Source organism: Lissotriton helveticus, chromosome 4_1 (assembly GCF_964261635.1).
Source record: "Lissotriton helveticus chromosome 4_1, aLisHel1.1, whole genome shotgun sequence".
Lineage (NCBI taxonomy): Eukaryota > Metazoa > Chordata > Amphibia > Caudata > Salamandridae > Lissotriton > Lissotriton helveticus.
This window is the reverse complement of record NC_136063.1, coordinates 1,853,158,606-1,853,180,671: the sequence shown is the minus strand read 5'-3', so window position 1 is coordinate 1,853,180,671 and position 22,066 is coordinate 1,853,158,606. Positions and strand designations below refer to the sequence as shown.

The 22,066-nt window shown below is 39.8% G+C and overlaps 1 long non-coding RNA gene across 1 annotated transcript in view; it reads right to left on the bottom strand.

Annotated features, from left to right (window-relative positions):
• Window positions 1-22,066, bottom strand: part of LOC144827707 (uncharacterized) — a 66,214-nt gene that overhangs the window by 7,920 nt on the left and 36,228 nt on the right. The window lies entirely within an intron of this gene.

The window sequence follows — 22,066 nt, the reverse complement described above, 5'->3', positions numbered from 1 at the left end:
GGGAGTAAACAAGAGATACTGTTACCTACAATCCACTGCTGATGATGTCACATATTACATCATTCATGACATGGTCAGTAACATCAACAGCTGTGGATTGCGGGTAACAGTATCCTTAGTTTACTCCCTATAGCTGTCTTTCTTTTAACATAACTGTCTGTTTCCTTCCCTTATAGTTACTGTTCTTTTTTTTAAAAAAAAATTTTGATCAGTCATAAACAGTGACATTAATAGAAACAGAGAGAGTGAACAAGAGTGAAGAACTATGGTCCTCCTCAGCCACCCTCAGAAAACCAAGGGGGTCAAGATACATCTACCGTGCCCCCTTCTACCCATTCTGAACATTATTTGCCCTCCATCTTGTATCTTGATTCGACCGAAACACAAAATGGTGGACTCCCGTAACGCTGCTGGTTTGCGAACCGGGCCACTTCCCGGGAAGCGGTCCAAAAAAAAAGGTGGGAAAGTAATTCACAGACACTAAGAGTAATAGAGACGGAGTGAGTGAACAAGACTGAGGAACTATGAGAACAGAGGGACTGAGAAAAAGAGTGGAAGGAGTTGAGTAAGTAGGTAATAGAGAAAGGAATGAGGAAAGTAGCAAAGGCAGGAAACTGAGGGTTAAAGAAGTGAAGCAGTGGATCTAATAGTAGGTGAATGTGATAGAAATGTAACGAAAAGAGTACAACTATTTACCTTATAATTGCCGTTAAATTAATCACTTTTTATTTTTATACTTTCAATCTGTGAAAGAGAGAACCAACATTTGAAAAATATTAAAACATGTATTTAAAAATTACAAAAGACAAGGGAAAAGATTGAAGGACAAATAGTTTTTCAACAACTTTGACACTGACAGAAGCTTCTGCTTCTCCAGGTCCCCTACACAGTCCTAAAGATATACATTTTAAACTAACAGTATCTTGATGCAGATGAAGTGAGGCCTATCTTACAACATGGTGCATCTTTTGCATTGCTCTTGTTTCAGAAAAGTGTCGCTTCAGGATGCCAATAACATGTCTCCTATCCAGAGATTTGTTTGAGGTGAGGCCTACTCAGAGTTCAAGATGAGATTTACACTTGTTGAAGTGTACAGAGGAGATAATATCTGTGAAAGTCTACCAATGAAGTGAGTCATGTCCACTGCACTCTTCAACAAAGTAGAAACCTCCTATGTTTCCCTGGACAGACCTAAACTTGATCTGCACAATGTGATTCATAATGATAGGAAACACAGGTGATGTAATTGAAATATGTGCAATTTATTTTGGTCATTTCACAATCACATCACTTGTGTTTCCTTTGCTTAGGTATCTCATTGTGCAGATGTAGTCCAGCATATGAAAGAATACGTAGAAGTGCAGCACTGCATGCAACAACTTTGACACTTACAGAAGCCTCACCTTCTCCATGCCTCCTACACAGTTCTACATATACATCATAAATGCAAACAGTACAGAATTAATTATACATGTTAAATGGTTTATTTTTGCTGTTCTCAGAATGTATCAAAATTCACTAAAAACAGTGACTTGAAGGTATTCATCATGTAACAGCGGGGAAAAAAAACACAATCAAAATGATTGTGTTTAAAAAACCCATACAACATCAGAAATCAAAATTCAGAACTCCTTAAAGTTAACTTACTTTCCATGACGTCCAAGGATGTCCTATGAACAGCTTACACTCTTTTGTGCTGTTATTACTTTCAGCCCGCCACTTTCTGAAAGAAAACCTCCATCGTTTTTAAAAACACGTTACATGCAATAAATGACTTCTTGCTCTCTACCACAATTTTCCACAAGGCCAAATCTAGTCAGAGCCATTTATAACTCTTGGATTTCTTGTAAGCCAATCCCATCATTTGGCATTTCCGCAACTTTCAGAATTAAAATGTTGAAGATCATTTTCACAATCCTGGAATAGTAATATCTTCCCCTTCTTGCTCAGTCATGTTCTACATTTCCTATGACACTGATACTGCTTAATATGAAGCAGACTTACACTACCTCTATGACTACTACAATTATTTAATTCTCTACATCACTTTTAATCACAAAGCAATGTAAAACAGTAGACAGCATTGCAGACTTACATTCCCTCTACTCCATGTTTTGATTGGCTGCTTCAATTAGCTTATAAAAAGAAACAGTTTTTCTGAACTCATTCAAAGTGCACATATATCTCCATGATGTCCAGTCCTATGATTAGAAGTTATGTCTCTGAACTACACTTATCCTCAAGGCCAAATTGTGTAGGAGCCATTAGAACTTCTTGAAATTCCACAGAGCACATCCCGAGATTATTTCCCTAAAATTTTGGTTTTAAAAACACCAGGTAAGAGTTTTTAAGGTCATACGGCAATTTTTTTTTGAAAATTAAAACAGAATCATTGCAGAATGACCAGCCATTTCTAGACTTTAAATAAGCTGTGTAATGTCCTGATGTTATTGAAGGGCCGTCATGATATATAATTGCTGTAGTTACAAAAGTCCTTCCTGATATTGACAACTGCGAAGCTACAAAATTTTTTATTAAAGTTGTCAATTTTGTTCCATCAGGCCTACATCATTGGAACATTAAAATGACGTACTGGCCATATGTTCGTATAAATAATGTGGACATCATTTCAGATTTACATTGGCTACACTCCATGTTGTGATTAGCAGCTTTTACTAGCTTATTAAAGGAGACTGATTTACTGTCTGGCAAAGTTAAATATATAAATCTTTGAGTCTACACTAGTAGTACTTGATACCATACAGTTCTCGCAGTCATGCTGCCATTGATAAGAAAGCCCAAACAGCTGATCTACATCTACACCTTCAGCATGTAATACATCAAGCATATACATTAAAAACTCCTGACAATCTTGCTGAATATTTTGAGAGAATTGTGTGTGGCCTGAACATCTGTCTAACAGATTTCGAATTTCAGACACACTTTCTATGTTTCTTCTATCAGTGGTACATTTCTCTAACACAGAATTTAACAAACTGCAAAATCTTTGATCAGAATTGACCACAATCTCTTCTTTTACATTTTTTAGAGAAAACAAAACATTAATTACTACATTAGCATAGCAGTTGACACCAGAACTGTTTTCAAACTGAAAACCAACAACATCTTCAACAGAATCCTTTTTGTTTCTGCTTGTAATTTTAGGTTCATTGACTTTTTGTCTTTTTGCTACAACCTCCCCAGTATTGTTCTCATTTCTTCGTTTCCGGCCTACCACACGTTTCTCAAACAAAGGAAACTGAGGCAAATGTGGCGCATACTCTCTTCTTAACCTATTGTATTCCTTAACACAATCTAGATCTGCACAAATGTTTCTGACATCACACTCAATCAAGTACAATCCCGATAAAGTTCTAACTCGTGACAATGCCACATATGCCATACCCTCCTTGAACACAGAACTGCCAATATTCAACAATGCACTGTCTACACTTAAACCTTGCGATTTATGGATTGTCACCGCATATGCCAAGCAAACAGGAAACTGCTTACGGCGAACATATAAGTCTTTTACAAGCAAAAATCTAGCAGAACAACGAGCAATTAGCTGTACTTCCTCAATGCCATCAAATTTAATTTTTAAAAATTCAATTCCATCTCTATTTCTGTATTTCACAAAATCAACAACATTACCCATTGATCCATTTACCAGACCTCTTTCAACATGTAAATTCCTTCTTAAAATTATACGACAGTTCAAGCACACATTCAGAGTCTTTTCAAAACCTGCAGTTTTAGATATACTCTTCTCTAATGAATCCAATTTTGTTTTCAGATTCTCAGACAAAATAATTGTTGATCCCATATGCTCTACTCTATCAATAGCTTCCAGTTTCACAATCTCTTGCTTTTCTAAATGCAACATTTTGTTGTTAAATTTGGCACATTCTGCAAGAGTTGGCATCAAACATATTCCAGATTTCTTTTCAGTAATTTTCTGAAAAATATTCTCAGGCACAACATCTTGTTCTGGATATAAATTTGACAGTAATCGTGCATGTAAAACTTCTTTCCCATGCTCGGTCACTTTTCCAATTCTAACATCTTGTAGAATAGTCTTGTAAACTTCATCCTTCGCCTGACGCATATTTTCATGCAGTTCAGCATAATTGAAGTTTAACCATATATTGACGTTGCCAATGCTGCCTAGGCACTTCCTGGTATCTTCATGCGTGAGCATTTTGAACACAGGTTGCCCTTTCACTGGTGTCAGCTGCAGAAGATCTCCGAAAACAATGATGTGTTTGCCACCAAATAACACATCATACTCTCTTTTGAGAACTTCTTGCATCCTCAAATGCACAAAGGCAAGCATGACATTGGAAACCATGCTTACTTCGTCAATGATAAGAAGTTTCATCAGGGCGTACCTCACCCCAGCGCGCTTACAGAAGTTCTATCCCTCCACACCATTCTTATGCCCCAGATGCTGCTCCCCTGCCGCAGACTTTCGCCACATGTTCTGGAGCTGTCCAGACCTTCACTCCTTTTGGCAAGCGGTACACAACACGCTGTCTGACCTGACAGGCCTTACTACACTATCCACCTGGGAATCCAGTGCATTAGGTATCCTCCATGTCCCTAAGCAAGCCCCAGTGCATAGGCGCTTCGTGTCCTTAGCGCTCCTGCTGGCGAATAGATGCATAGCCATGCGCTGGCGATCCCCGGAAGGTCCCCCTATAGCAGCATGGACGGGGGCGGTCAGTAAATGGGCGGCGGCGGAGGAAGATGCTCTTAGAGAGGAAGAAGCCAGGGGCGCGCGAAAATATCCCATTTCCATGGAATGGGCCATGCTTCTCTACAGTTTTCGACAATCCACGCGAATGGGTGACCCCCCTACTCCTTCTCCCCCCCCGACCCGAGAAGACCGTTTACGCCTGGCTGTTGTTCCCCTCCCTGAGGCAGGTTCCGGATACCCCCTGCATCCTGATTGACTTCCCACCCTCCTGGAATGCGAGCTGAATAGCCCCTTGGGCTCGTTTCCCCCCGGCCCCCCCCCCGACGCCCACCGCCGATATTTCCACCACACTAGCGCCTACACGCTTCCCCCCCACGGTTTTGTCCCCCCCCGTTTTCTGGTACCACCATTACATGGACTATACAGGCCCCGCTCCACCGCCCTTTGAGACGGGACATTATACTCCTGTTAACATGCACTGTCCTCCTTGCTCTACAAGTTCATGGTCTTCTGCCCACACACATGGTTGCATGGTATGTACTGATTTTTGGAGGAAATGGATATTTGTACCAGTTGTTTAAACGAAAAACACGTTGCACGCATGGCTGAATGTTGAGGCCACGTCAGCGGCTTATTCACGATGTATCGTATACTTTGATGCAACAATAAAACAAATTTCAAAAAAAAAAAAATGATAAGAAGTTTCATTTTCCTCAAGATTCTTGAAACTTCAAAACAAGCATCTCCAGATAGCTTGTGATATTCTAATTTGTTGTCATGCTCCACTGGCAGCATCAGTAAACGATGTAAAGTAATCCCTTTAATATTATGTGCTGCCAGTCCAGTTGGAGCAGTGACAACACAAGACAGCGATGACTCTGTCCTTTCCTGCAAATAGCATGAAATTGCTTTAATGAGGAAACTTTTTCCAGTTCCCGCTTCTCCACTCACGTACAGTCGGACAGGCTTCAACGACGTACATGAGCACTCTTTCTTATCATGACTTAATCCATGATCAATTTGCATGGTAACTTCGTCATATATTTTCCTCTGCTCAATGTTGAGTTGCCTTTCCAACTCTTCTAAGTTAACCGCATCCTCTTGAGCATGTGCCATGGCTCTTTCCACTTCATTCATAGCAGTGGCAGCTTCATTTTCGATAACAGGTCCTCCTAGTGGATCCTGACTCAATGAAGCAGAACTCTGACTGTCCTGAGAACTGTCTCTGGCAATCTCGGCTGCAATCGTTGCTTCCTGCTCAATTTCCGCATTCAACATTTCTACATATTTGGGAAAAGCAGGACATTCTATGGTCTCCTTGGCGGCATTGAAAGAGTCTTCGTAACAGAGAAAATCTCCAAGCAGTTCCTCTTCTGCACGCCAAGGTTTGAAAAGTTGCAAAAGTGCTAAATAGAAAAACTCTTTTTTTCAGGAGATTCGCCACTCAATTTTCGATGGTTTACCAAGTGGCATTTTCTTTGCTTGACCAGACATCCCTCACTTCCTATTACAGCATACACTCCTTTCTCAGTATCTTCTTTGATGTTCCTCTTGAATATGTAATTTTGCAGAACCTCATACAGACAAACATTCTCGAGGTGACTGCTTCGATTTGGATAATATGTATCCAACATGTTTGTCTTCAAAATGTCGGTACTGTTTGGCTCCTTTTCCGCCAAATACTCAATTTCCCGCACAGGTTTGAGAACTCGATTACGCGTTGCAGCAAGACCAAGACTCGCCCAAACGATACTCCTGGACTTGGCATAGAGACTTGCTGAAGACAACCGGTCAGAACATTCGTACGCTCCGATTTCTCGATGCGACAACATCTTCAGACTGAAACTGTACAACTTCTTGCTGAGGCTCTTTTCATGGGAAATGTCCTCCCACATATCCTTCAATTCTGTCTTCTCTTTTTTGGTGATGTAAGACGTCACATACCGAGCCACAGCCATACAGTTATCAGCCACAAACTGTATATCCATGTTAGCATTCCACATGGACAAAATCACCGGGTTGTAGTCGTTGATGTACTTGGACTCTTCGTTCCTCTTCAAATTGTAAGTGTTTTTAGGTGATTTCTTCATGACATTGTGTCGCAACGAAGACATCAAACTGTTTACTCTTCCTTTAGAAATCACCGGTCGTGGAAAGCCGAAACGACATTTAGTGTAGAACTTGTCTTTGTTTCGGAATTTACGACGGCAGTACTTTCCACATCGATGGCTTTGGAAACGCAGAACTTTTTCTCTTAGGCTTTTCTTCTCCTTTGCGTTTGGAACAGCACACGTAGAATACTGTTGGATGAAACTCATCACTGAGTCTTCTGGATCCGTTCCAAATTTAGGTGCATCCTTGATCCACAGCAACATATGTATATGAGGAGCACCTCTTGCTTGGTACTCCTTTCTCCAGAAGAAATCCAACACCTCTCCAAGAGGTGGATTCTTCTTATTCATGATGAAAGACATCATAGCTTCAAATCTATGATTGAAGTACCTACATACATTGACTGGATCCAAAGAGCACAGTTCTCCGGGTGTCTTGAATTCGATGTTATCTACCTTAGCATTTGCCTCTCGTAGAAATTCAAGTAAGTCTTCCCAGCCATACTCGGCACAGCTCAGAGTGAGGAACCATGTGGGAGTACCTAAGTTCCTCAGCATACATTTTAAATCACCATGACGACGGTACCAGTACTCATTAGTACCACGCTGACACGCCATGAGATTAATCAGGTGAGAATCCAAAATACTATCTTGGACATTGACTTTATCCATAAAGTCACTTGCCGAGATGTTTTGCATGTGTATACCACTTTTCAAGATGTGGTTCACTGCATATGACAGTCCAGACAGATCGCTTTCAAACAGGAGATGAAACAAATAAGGAATGCATTGTCGAAACCTAGCATCTCCTGCATACAATCGCAAAGTCCGGTATTCAGAAGCAGGAATTTGATGAGGTCGCTCATCATATCTTCCTCCCTGACCTGTTGGAAAAAGCTGTGGGAAACACCGAGCTTCCAAACTTTCCTCCCAAACACTAATGGGACTCCCTTTGGCTTGTTTCATTTGAAACAACTCAATAGCATTCCCCATGACTTCCTTGGAATGCAAAGGATGAACACTATAATGTTCATATATTTCTTCACTAGTAGAGGGTTCTACTTTCTCAATTTGACCAGCACACAAATCGCTATCCTCTTCCTCACTTACTTCCTCTTCTGCAACATATACATTCTTATAGTATTTATTATTTTTTTTCAAATACAATGTTGCCTTTTTAACTTTCCTAACATCTACTAAATCTTGCCATATTTTCTTATTCTTTGTCGGAACCCCATTAACTAAGATAACCAGAGGTTCCTCTTCCACTTTTTCTACTCCAATTGTGTTAATGTTTTTCTTGAAATCTAGAGGCAAATAAACAACTCTTCCCTTTAATCCTCTCTGTAAATCAGATGGAGGCAATTTCCCTGTCTTTGGCTCCATTCTTACAATAGCCTGAAAGGGATGGATACTTTGAATCAAAATAGATTCATAAGTATTTAAGTCCTTCAATTCAGAAGGAATCTCAACCAATTCCAGATTATTATGAACTGCTCTAGCAGGCATCTGGTTTTGTTTTAATTTGTTACAACAATAAGTACACACACGTTGATCCAATCCCAAATCAAAACAATTTTCTACCATCAAGTATGTTGCAAAATCCTTCCATTCACTATTATTTTCCCTTTCACTTTTTGCATATAAATCCACTAACTTAGTCTGATTCTTATAATAAGTGCGTCGACAACACACACAAGTGAAATTAGGCCTCTCACTTGATTTCACGTCAAACGTCGCAATTTCCCTCTGGAAATTATCTGTACTGGAAACCTGTACACTATCTTCCACATGACCCTCTACTTCTTGCTCAATTTCAACATTCTCCTCTTTACTTCCAAAGTAACAAAACTCAATTTCTTCACATATATTCTTCACATCTATTTCAGAACCATGCAAAAGAGCAGCGCATAATTGTTTCAGCATAATTGCTGGACTCTTAGCATAATACAACATTCTAACTAATTTCCTCACTTTGTTATGATGCACTGCTAGCATCCTGAAATGATGAAAAACACTCTGGCATACTCTCCTGGAAAGACAAGCCAGTGAATGACCATGCAAACCTGTCACTTCTCTTACTCTGCAAGGATCTAATTCTTGCAACAACATCATTTTCTGCTTCAAACTTTTTTTGTTAAATGACCGTACAAAATCACAAAGCAAATTGATGGAATCCTGTCGCACACTGCAAATACTACTACACTTCGAGGTGTACACAGGACCCTTAGCACGTCTTCCTAAAACCTCATTACCTAACACCTCTTCTGCCTCTGTTGTCACAAGTTTTTCTTTTTCAACTGGACAACCATCTTTCACTTCATAAGCACGACCACTGGTGTCAACTGCATGCACCAAATCATTATCCTGGAAATAACTCTCCTCATTAAAAAATGCCTCACAGCTTGAACTATGCATCCATTCTCCAGAAAAAACTTCACAAAAATTACTACGATTAACTATTCTCTTCCATCTACTATTTCTTTTGAAATCAAAAATTGCCTTGTTTAGCTTCCTAATTCTATTGATTATCAAAATAAATAACTTACGTTTAATTTCAAATGCCTGATCAATAACTTTCTCAACTTTTTTTTTTCTCTTATAAAAAACTAGTTTCTGTTGACCTTTCTTAATATTTTTTAACAAATTGCCAATTATCCTGTTGCGGAACATTCGTTTACGAATCTCCCTAAACTGTTGTTTCCTTCTACTATCATGCACAGATTTATCTCTTGCTCTAGCAGTAACATTTTTCATTGTCCTTTTCTTTCCATTTGATTTCCTTCTCGTTTTATGGACTGAAACATTTTCTGTAGTAATATTTTTTTTAATACAAATATTTCTTATGAAATATTTAGAGCTCTTACCCGGTGCTTTCTTCGTGGCTAGAGAAATCTTTTTGTTAGAGGACTGCTGCGTTTTTTTTTTCACCTGCTGTCTTTGACGTTTTGCAGCCTTTATCTGTCTTTCTATTGTAGGCATGGTGAAATCTTGAAATGATCTGCAGTTGAATCTGTGGAAAAATATAATAAAAAATGTTATTAAACATTATTACCAAACAGTAAATCAGTAACAGTGATCAAAAACTTAACACACTACTTGACATTTTAATTTGAAGATTTTTTAGTCATTGGCAATTTTACAATACAGAAATACCAGAAAAGAAATGACATTTATATTTATGTTACCTATGCTATTTTATATGTGAATCTGATCTAATTTTATGAGCATATTTTAATATTTTATTGAAGACACTACACATAACCTGTTTTTGAAGGTGTCTTTATTTTTAAATTAAACGGTTTACCTTTTTACTTTTTATTAATTATAAATTTTAAAAATAAATGTTTATATTTCCAAAGGCTCAAGCAGGTCAGCTTCCCATCCTATATCATATAATTCGGACAAATCTGCATCCTCATCACGCTCTTCTTCATCCTCAGGATTTAAATCATCCAAAGGATCAACATCCACTGATGTTTCAATTACAAGTTCAATGATGAGGTCAAAATCAACTGATTGCAGATTGTCGCTCATGTTGAGGTTGTCTTTATCTTTAAAGAAAGATAACAACAATGAGATGTTGCAGAGTAAGAGACAAATCTCAGAGATTATAATAGTAAAATTGTTTAACAAGATTAACATTTTGCAGCTATTATTTAGCCATGTCCAGCAATGCTGAGCAGGTGAAGCCTATGTCTAATTTTTCACTGAACAGGACTCATCTCTTCTTAACCTTGAATAAGCCTCACCGACTCTGTGTCCCCTGCACATACTTAAATGTAAAGGGGCAGATTTATATTAAATGGCACATCCCCAGGCATGCACCAGTTAACGTGCACCACTGCTCTGCCACCCATGGTGTGCCGCATTTACAATCAGATAGGAGAAAGCTGCGTCAAAACCCTGCGCCTGCTTGAAGCTGGCATAGGTCTTGACGCAGCATTGTGGAGATGGGGCACCCCTGAGCCTTGCTGGAGCTGCATCGCACTTGTGATACAACTCCAGCAATGCGCCACCTTTACGGCACAGATGCGTCACGCATCTGTGCCGTTTTTGCCCCATGCTGCGCCGCATTGTAAATGCAGCACACCATGGGTGGCGGAACAGCGGCGCAGGATGACTGTCACATCCCTGGTGATGCACCAGTCATCATAAATCTATCCCTAAGCTTCTTATCTTGTTACAGATGAACTGCCATATGTATCATCAAAATATTTTACATTTTCTAAATAGCGAATTTTAAGGAATAAATAGCGATTCTTTACCATTCCTAATTTGCAATGAGCAAATTGCTAATTGCAAGTTACCCATTCATTTCCATGGGCTAGGAGGCTCATAGGAATGAAGGTTTAATTTGCGATTAGCAATTTGCTCATCACAAAATAGGAATTTTTCCAAGGGTGCAGGGGTGTCTCAAGAACACCCTGCTGCACCCCTGAAAAACAAATTTGGGGGCATATGGCACACATACATGCCCTAAGGGCATGTGTTGGCGTCATATGGCACCTTTTGTTTTTTTGAAAAAAAGCTTTTTGAAAAGAATTCACAAATTACCACCAATTTACCACAATAGTTTACAAAACCTTAATGTCATTTTTTACATAGTTTTTGTTTGATACATTGCATTTAAGTAGTCACAAAATTTGCAAATCCTTCAGTGCAATTGCAAAATAAGGAATAGCAAATTTTGCTACTCCTTATTTTGCATCAAACTTGTTTGATACATACCATTTGTCTAATTAACATTCGCAAAGGCCGAAATTCGTAGAATTTTGATCTTTGCAAATGCTAATTAGCTTGATACATATGGCCCCAAGTGAGGCCTGTCTTGCGACATGTTGCATCTTTTGCATCACTGCTGCTTGGGTTTTATGTGGTACGTTTTTTTTACACCATGACATATCTGCCTAAATGCATCAATTTGTAATGTTGTCGCCTCATAGCAAATCTTTTGCACCACCGCTGCATCATAAAAGTGACGCACAGTGGCACAAAAGAGGCATACACCTATCATAAATCTGTCCCTAGCATTTTAAATGATTAATCCAGGATGACAATAAAGTGTGTCCTATCCAGAGGTTTGTTTAAGGTGAGGCCTACTCAGGATTGCAGATTAAAGTTACGCTTGATGAAGAATACAGAGGAGATAATACATGTAAAGGCCTACCAATGAAGTAAGTAATGTGCACTTTATTGCGCCAGTCATCATAAATGTATCCCTAAGCTTCTTATCTTGTTACAGATGAACCACCATATGTACCATCAAACTATTTTGCATTTCCTAAATAGCAAATTTTAAGGAATAAATAGCAATTCTTTACTATTCCTAATTTGCAATGAGCAAATTGCTAATTGCAAATTACCCATTCATTTCCATGGGCTAGGAGGCTCATAGGAATGAAGGTTGCAATTTGTGATTAGCAATTAGCTCATCACAAAATAGGATTTTTTTCAAGCGTGCAGGGGTATCTCAAGAACACCCTGCTGCACCCCTGAAAAAGAAATTTGGGAGCATATGGCACACCTACATGCCCTAAGGGCATGTATGGGCGTCATATGGGACCTTTTGTTTTTTAGAAAAAAATGCTTTTTGAAAAGAATTCGCAAATTACCACAAACTAGAAGTTGGTGGTAGTTTCCAAATCCATAATATCATTTTTTACATATTTTTTGTTTGATACATTGCATTTAAGGAATCGCAAATTTTGAATTATTGACATTTTAAGTCATTTCCACATGTGCAGTGTTTTCAAAATATGATTTGAAAATCGTTTTTGGGGAAAAGTAATGGTTTGCAAATTTATGACAAGGACATAATGGTGTATGCTTCTCTATAAGGCATTTCAGTGTCTCTGATGTCATTTTTCCCATATTACATTATAAGACCTTTCCCCATGGAGCACATTCCTTGTAAATATGCTCCCACCTGTGCATTGCGAATTTAGATTTTGACTGTTTGAGTCACATAGCCATGTTAAAAGTGACCCAAAAAAATTGCAAACGTTTTAAAATAACACATTCATGTGTCTTAAGGACATTTTAAGTCATTTCCCCATGGACAATGTTTTCTAAGTGGCGCAAAAGAGGCATACACCTATCATAAATCTGTCCCTAGCATTTTAAATGATTAATACAGGATAACAATAAGATGTAGCCTATCCAGAGGTTTGTTTAAAGTGAGGCCTACTCAGGATTGCAGATTAAAGTTACGCTTGATGAAGAATACAGAGGAGATAATACATGTAAAGCTCTACCAATGAAGTAAGTGATGTCTACTTCATTGCGCCAGTCAGCATAAATGAATCCATAAGCTTCTTATCTTGTTAGACATCAACCGCCATATGTATCATATAACTATTTTGCATTTCCAAAAAAGCGAATTTTAAGGAATAAATAGCGATTCTTTACCATTCCAAATTTGCGATGAGAAAATTGCTAATTGCTATTTTACCCATTCATTTCCATGGGCTAGGTGGCTCATATAAATGAAGGTGCAATTTGCGATTAACAATTTGCTCATCACAAATTAGGAATTTATTCCAAAAGGTGCAGGGGTGTCTCAAGAACACCCTGCTGCACCCCTAAAAAAGAAATTTGGGGGCATATGGCGCACATAAATTTTAACAACATTCCTTTACCTCAACAACGATTTTCAAATCATAACTTCAAAACACTACACATGGGAAAATTACTTAAATTGTCCTTAAGACACATAAAAGCGTTTTTTGATTGGCTTTCCTGCATGGTAGGGTCACTTTTAACATGGCTATGTAACACAAACATTCAAAATCTAAATTTTCCATGCACATGTGGGAGCATATTTACAAGCAATTTGCGCCACAGAGAAATGTCTTACACTAAAATGAGAAAAATAACATCAGGGACAGTCAATTGCCTTATAAAGAACCATACACCATTATGTCCTTGTCATGAATTTAAAAACAATTCCTTTTCCCCAAAAACGATTTTCAAATCATAATTTCAAAACACTGCACATGAGAAAATGACTTAAAATGTCATTAAAACACATGAAAGCGTTTTTTGATTGCCTTTCGAGCATGGTTGGGTCACTTTTAACATGGCTATGTAACACAAACATTCAAAATCAAAATTTTCCATGCACATGTGGAAGCATATTTACAAGCAATTTGCGCCACAGAGAAATGTCTTACACTGAAATGAGAAAAACAACATCAGGGACAGTCAATTGCCTTATAAAGAAGCATACACCATTATGTCCTTGTCATGAATTTAAAAACAATTCCTTTTCCCCAAAAACGATTTTCAAATCATAATTTCTAAACACTGCACATGGGAAAATGACTTAAAATGTCATTAAAACACATGAAAGCATTTTTTGATTGCCTTTCCAGCATGGTTGGGTCACTTTTAACATGGCTATGTAACACAAACATTCAAAATCAAAATTTTCCATACACATGTGAGAGCATATTTACAAGCAATTTGCGCCACATAAATCATAATTTTCTCCTTAAAGCACACTATTCTCTATCTAAATTAAAGAAATATTTTCTCACCTTAGCAAATACTTTGAGTTTGAAAACAGTCTCAGAAACACACCAATTTGTCTTCAGCAGAGCAAAAGGTATGCACTCCAGAGTCTGCAGCTATCAAAAGCACAGAAATGCTGTAATTCTTCACACATATTTCTCATGTCACCCAATCAAAACTCTTCCCACACTTTTTTTCAAATGAAAACCCTTCCCCCTCTGCCCTTTCTGCCTATTTTCCATAGCAACCACCTCTTGGAAGACTTCTGGTGTTTGCAAGTTCACACAACAATGTTGTAATTGAACTCTGAACTCTCAGTGCACCTGCATATCCAGTGCATTCTTTCATTTAATGATTTTTTATTGACCACTCAAAATACATCTTTCAAAGAACTCATCTGTGCACCCTAACTTTCTGTTTTCATCAATCAAAATCCACCAATCACTGTTACTGCTTCATGAACACAGAAACTCCAGTTTTTTTTTCATTTTACACTCATTTTTTCAACTGCCATTTCATTGCCACACTTCATCTGACTGCAGGAGAACCTTCTCTCACCATGTTTTCTGTCTGGATTGTTGGTCATAGTTATATTCACTGGGCTCAAAGGTACGTTGAAAGCAGGAATTTACCTAACCTCAATTTACAAGATGTGGAAATTAAGTGGTTTGGCCACAGAGGATTAAAATGTCACCAATTGATACCATTGGTGAAAACCTTTATGCATTTGCCAAAACCTGACCTGTTAATTGTGCACTGTGGAGGTAATGACTTGGGCACTTTGACTGGTGTAGGTCTGGAAATGCTTTTAAAGGACACCTTTGAGCAATTAATGGCACTTTTTCCTCAGACTGCCTTGGTATATTCAAATATATGCCAAAGACAGAAATGGAGGTGGTCAAACCAATTTTGTCCACAAATTGAGAAGTCGAGGAAGCATGTAAACAAATCTGTTTCAGCTTACATGAGAGACCATGGAATGGGCTCCCTGTACAACAATAACTTGCGTTACAACATGCAAGATATCTACAGAGGAGATGGAGTTCACTTCTCAGATGAGGGCAACAGAGTTTTCACTCTGAATTTAAGAATGTGCATTGGTACCTACTTATAAGTACCTAAATGTACCATAAACCCAAAAGCTCTTCTCAGAGCTACCCTACATCTAATCACTCACAATTATTATTTTACTCTAACTTTTTTCACTAATTTTCAACAAAGTACGCTCCCTGGGGCGCTACCCGGTACGCGTACCGGGAGCTAACCTCGCGAATTTTTTTAAAAAAAATGTTTTTTTTTCGCACATATAAGCCTCCTCAGCCACCCTCAGAAAACCTAGGGGGTCAAGATAACTCTACCGTGCCCCCTTCTACCCATTCTGAACATTATTTGCCCTCCATCTTGTATCTTAATTCGACCGAAACACAAAATGGTGGACTCCCGGAACGCTTAAGGTCCGCGAACCGAGGCGCTCAACGGTTCGCGTACCGGGTCGCTCCCTGGGAAGATAAAGGAAATAAAAAATAATCAACAAAACCAACAATCAATTAACATACAGCATTTGAAAAGTCTATCATTCATTTTTCATTGTAGTACGCTCCCCAGAACGCTTCCCGGTTCGCGGACCGGGCGCTACCCACGCAAAAAAACAAAAAAAAAAATTATTTTTTTTTTGCCCCGCGGGGCCCTTTTAAAGCCTCCACATTAAACATAGGGGGTCAGCGAGGATCTACTATGCCCCCTTATGGTTATTTCCCCCTTTGTTTTGGCCTCCTCTGGTCTCTCGATCCTACCGAGAGACAAGATGGCGGCCGCTCCGGACTGTTTAGAATGTTGACAGACACCGGAGAGCCAATCAGCTTCGCTACGCGAAGTTCCGATACGCGTAAGGTCCGCGAACCGGGGCGCTGCCTGGTCCGCGCTTACAGATATATATCTTTTTTTAAACGTTAATTTCTCAAAATCCACTGCAGCACATATATTGAGACCTACAAAAGGCACATCGGGCTACCAGTCCCTACAATTTTGCCAAGTTTCGTGCAAATCCATTCAGCCGTTCGGGCTAAAAGTGAGGCTAACCGCCCTATGGAAAACTCAATGTTAAAAACACGTTTTGGGACCCCCCTTTTTTCTCGGCCCCCCCTGGACGAACCCCCCCCCCAAATTTTCAGGGGCTGCTCAGAAACAAAATGTTCAATTTTCCAGAAAATTTCAGCCAATTCCGTCCACAAACGCCAAAGTTATTAGACATAGAATTTTCAAAAATCCCATAGGGAAAAAATCCTAACTATATATACCTACTGGCGACCGCCAGTAGGTAATATATATATATATATTCACTGAAAAAACCATAGGTTATAGACCATATATAGTTAGGAATTTGCATTTACAAAACCTTGAAAATTCACTGAAAAAACCATAGGTTAGAGACCATATATAGTTAGCTGGACATTTTATTGACATAAAACCAATGAAATTCCATATATAGTTAGTTGCACTAACTATATATCGCGCACCCGCAATCCACTGCTGATGATGTCACATATTACATCATTCATGACATGGTCAGTGACAACACTGATGACATCACTGATGACATCTCAAATGACATCACTGATGACATCATCTAGTGTCTGTGTGTTTTTGTAAAGTTTAAATATGTTTTACATATTGAAGAATGAGTGGATGTATGGAAGACTGAGTGTGTGTGTGGCTGGCTGGGAGGTGTGTGACTCTGTGCATATCAATGTGTACTTGTATCAGTGATTGTATAAGAGAGTAAGTATGTGTTAGTATATGTGTGAAAAGTATGGTGTTCTGTGTTTAACTGTATAGATGAGGAAATCGAAGTGTGATTGATTCTTCACAGGACTGACTAGGTGTATGAGTGCATATAATAGTGTTGTAATAATGAGTGACTGTATGTATGAGTGATTGTATGGGTGAATGAGTGTGTAGACGTAGGAATCAGTGAGTGCGTATGTAGTAACTGGTATTGGTGTGTCATGATGTCATCAGTGATGTCATTTGAGATGTCATCAGTGATGTCATTTGAGATGTCATCAGTGATGTCATCAGTGATGTCACTGAAGTATGGTGTTCTGTGTTTAACTGTATAGATGAGGAAATGGAAGTGTGATTGATTCTTTACAGGACTGACTAGGTGTGTGAGTAACTCCATGGATGAGTGGCAGTGTGTGAGTGTCTGCATAGGTGTATGAGTGCATATGATAGTGTTGTAATAATGAGTGACTGTATGTATGAGTGATTGTATGGGTGAATGAGTGAATGTGTGTGTAGACGTAGGAATCAGTGAGTGCGTATGTAGTAACTGGTATTGGTGTGTCATGATGTCATCAGTGATGTCATTTGAGATGTCATCAGTGATGTCATCATTGATGTCATTTGAGATGTCATCAGTGATGTCACTGACCATGTCATGAATGATGTAATATGTGACATCATCAGCAGTGGATTGCGGGTGCGCGATATATAGTTAGTGCAACTAACTATATATGGAATTTCATTGGTTTTATGTCAATAAAATGTCCAGCTAACTATATATGGTCTCTAACCTATGGTTTTTTCAGTGAATTTTCAAGGTTTTGTAAATGCAAATTCCTAACTATATATGGTCTATAACCTATGGTTTTTTCAGTGAATTTCATTGGTTTTTTAAAAGCTAATATCTATAGCTGTAAAATATATTCTTTATTACGTGACGTATCACGTAGCCACGTGAGACGCCTCATGACGCGTCGCATAACCGTGACGTATCGGCTCTGCAGTGGAAACAAAACCCGTAACGTAAGCGTGCCGGAGCATGCTTACAGATATATATATTTTTTTTAACCTTAATTAGACAAAATCCACACGTGCACATATCTTGAGGCCTTGCAAAGGCACATCAAACAAACAGTCCCTACAATTTTGCCAAGTTTGCTGGAAATCTATTCCCTTAATTTTTTTTTTACTGTTTCTCTTGGTTTTCCCCTTGTTACGCTTACCGGGACGCTACCCGGTACGCGAACCGGACGCTCCAAAAACACAAGATGGCGGACTCCCGTTACGCTGCCGGTTAGCTGCCCAGTTCGCGTACCGGGAAGCGCCTCTACCACGAAAAATCGCGGGGGACTTTAATATCCCCCTCATCAATCCTAGGGGGTCAGGAGGGGTTTACCTTGCCCCCTTTCCTTCATTTCCCCCTTCTTTTTTCACCACATCTTGTCTCTCGAACCTACCGAGAGACAAGATGGTGGCCGCTCCGGACTGTTTACAATGTTGACAGCTACGCTGCCGGTTAGCTGCCCGGTTAGCTGCCCGGTGAGCTGCCCGGTTCGCGTACCGGGACGCGCCTCTACGGCGTAAAATCGCAAAAAAAAATTCTTTTTTGCCCCGCGGGGCACTTTAATATCCCCCTCATCAATCCTAGGGGGTCAGGAGTGGTCTACCTTGGCCCCTTTCCTTCAATTCCCCCTTCGTTTTTCACCACATCTTGTCTCTCGATCGTACCGAGAGACAAGATGGCGGCCGCTCCGGACTGTTTAGAATGTTGACAGACACCGGAGAGCCAATCAGCTTCGCTTCGCGAAGTTCCGTTACGCGTCAGGTACACGAACCGGGGCGCTAACTGGAGCGCTGTCACAGATATATATATTTTTTTAAACGTTAATTTCTCAAAATCCACTGGAGCACATATATTGAGACATAGCAAAGGCACGTCGGGCAAACCATATCTACAATTTTGCCAAGTTTCATGTAAATCTATTCAGCCGTTCGAGCTAAAAGTGAGTCCAACCGCCCTATGGAAAAATGAATGGGAAAAACGCGTTTTGGGACCCCCCTTTTTTCTCGGCCCCCCCTTGACGAAACCCCCCCAAAATTTTTAGGGGCTGCTCAGAAACAAAATGTGCCATTGTCCTGAAAATTTCAGCCAATTCCGTCCACAAACGCCAAAGTTATTAGACATAGAATTTTCAGAAATCCCATAGAGGAAAAATCCTAACTATATATACCCACTGGCTATCGCCAGTAGGTAATATACATATATAAACATATATAATCTGCATATCTATATAAATATAAATGCATGCATACATATACATATATGCATACATATGCATGTTATTTACATGAAAGTTTTAAAAACACTAATAAAAGCAAAGCTAAAAAGCCACCTCATTACAAACAGAATGGCTTTAACTTAAACGAGGGCGAGATCTATTGCATTTTCAATGCTTGTTTACTTTGGTTCTATCAAGAAGGCATTCAGATGTGTCACACATTTGCCATAAATTCTGAATGTTAGCACTCTAGTTGCTCATTAGATCACTGTAGTAAAGCTAGTGCTCACCAGGGAAGTCTGCTGCTAATCATGGTTTGCAGCCATTTTTCCGCATTTTTTATCCCGCAGACTTTCAGTCCGCATACCATTATCCCGCAAGGTCATTGACCTCGCATACCATTATCCCGCATTTTTTCAAAACGCATGTGCATTTATCGCGCATGCCTTTACAAAGAATTACGTTTTAAAGGCATGTATGGTAAATGCATTTGCGTTGTGAAAACCACGATGACGAGAGAGGTAAGTGGGTTTGTGTTAATTTTTTCGTGGGTTAGTGATTGTGTAGTGTAGTGTAGTGTTGTGTAGTGTAGTGTTGTGTTAGTGTAGTGTAGAGTTGTGGTGGTTGTTTAGTGTAGGGTCATGCTGGGGGTAGTGTTTTAGGGTTTAGGGTTGTGTTGTAGTGTTTGCGTAGTGTAGGGTCATGCTGGGGGTAGTGTTTTAGGGTTTAGGGTAGTGTTGTAGTGTTTGCGTAGTGTAGGGTCATGCTGGGGGTAGTGTTTTAGGGTTTAGGGTTGTGTTGTAGTGTTTGTGTGGTGTAGGGTCATGCTGGGGGTAGTGTTTTAGGGTTTTGGGTAGTGTTGTAGTGTTTGCGTAGTGTAGGGTCATGCTGGGGTGTAGTATTTTAGGGTTTAGGGTAGTGTTGTAGTGTTTGCGTAGTGTAGGGTCATGCTGGGGTGTAGTATTTTAGGGTTTAGGGTAGTGTTGTAGTGTTTGCGTAGTGTAGGGTCATGCTGGGGTGTAGTGTTTTAGGGTTTTGGGTAGTGTTGTAGTGTTTGCGTAGTGTAGGGTCATGCTGGGGTGTAGTGTTTTAGGGTTTTGGGTAGTGTTGTAGTGTTTGCGTAGTGTAGGGTCATGCTGGGGGTAGTGTTTTAGGGTTTTGGGTAGTGTTGTATTGTTTGCGTAGTGTAGGGTCATGCTGGGGGTAGTGTTTTAGTGTTTTGGGTAGTGTTGTAGTGTTTGCGTAGTGTAGGGTCATGCTGGGGGGTAGTGTTTTAGGGTTTTGGGTAGTGTTGTAGTGTTTGCGTAGTGTAGGGTCATGCTGGGGGTAGTGTTTTAGGGTTTTGGGTAGTGTTGTAGTGTTTGCGTAGTGTAGGGTCATGCTGGGGGTAGTGTTTTAGGGTTTAGGGTAGTGTTGTAGTGTTTGCGTAGTGTAGGGTCATGCTGGGGGTAGTGTTTTAGGGTTTAGGGTAGTGTTGTAGTGTTTGCGTAGTGTAGGGTCATGCTGGGGGTAGTGTTTTAGGGTTTAGGGTAGTGTTGTAGTGTTTGCGTAGTGTAGGGTCATGCTGGGGGTAGTGTTTTAGGGTTTAGGGTAGTGTTGTAGTGTTTGCGTAGTGTAGGGTCATGCTGGGGGTAGTGTTTTAGGGTTTAGGGTAGTGTTGTAGTGTTTGCGTAGTGTAGGGTCATGCTGGGGTGTAGTGTTTTAGGGTTTTGGGTAGTGTTGTAGTGTTTGCATAGTGTAGGGTCATGCTGGGGGTAGTGTTTTAGGGTTTAGGGTAGTGTTGTAGTGTTGGCGTAGTGTAGGGTCATGCTGGGGTGTAGTGTTTTAGGGTTTTGGGTAGTGTTGTAGTGTTTGCGTAGTGTAGGGTCATGCTGGGGGTAGTGTTTTAGGGTTTAGGGTAGTGTTGTAGTGTTTGCGTAGTGTAGGGTCATGCTGGGGGTAGTGTTTTAGGGTTTAGGGTTGTGTTGTAGTGTTTGCGTAGTGTAGGGTCATGCTGGGGGTAGTGTTTTAGGGTTTAGGGTTGTGTTGTAGTGTTTGTGTAGTGTAGGGTCATGCTGGGGGTAGTGTTTTAGAGTTTAGGGTAGTGTTGTAGTGTTTGCGTAGTGTAGGGTCATGCTGGGGTGTAGTGTTTTAGGGTTTTGGGTAGTGTTGTAGTGTTTGTGTAGTGTAGGGTCATGCTGGGGGTAGTGTTTTAGGGTTTAGGGTAGTGTTGTAGTGTTTGTGTAGTGTAGGGTCATGCTGGGGGTAGTGTTTTAGGGTTTAGGGTAGTGTTGTACTGTTTGTGTAGTGTAGGGTCATGCTGGGGGTAGTGTTTTAGGGTTTAGGGTAGTTTAGTTGTTTAGTGTATGCTAAAGGCATATTCGTTCTAAAAGTTTTCGTTATTTTAATTTGCGGCCTAATAGTAGATGCGGGATTTTTTTTGCGGACTGATGGTATGCGGGATTTCGTCATATATTCGCTAATCATACTTTCTATGGCAAAATGAACCCCCTCATTTTGTTCCTTTTTAAATTAAATGTTTTAAGAGTTACCACTTTATTCCAATCAAGATGGCTTCAGGTGTGCCATACCTTTGTAATAAGTAGGACTGTTAGCACTCTAGTTGTTCTTTAGAACACTCTGGGACATTCTGTCATTGGGCTATAGTTGGGCTACATCTAGCTGATATTTGGGCTACA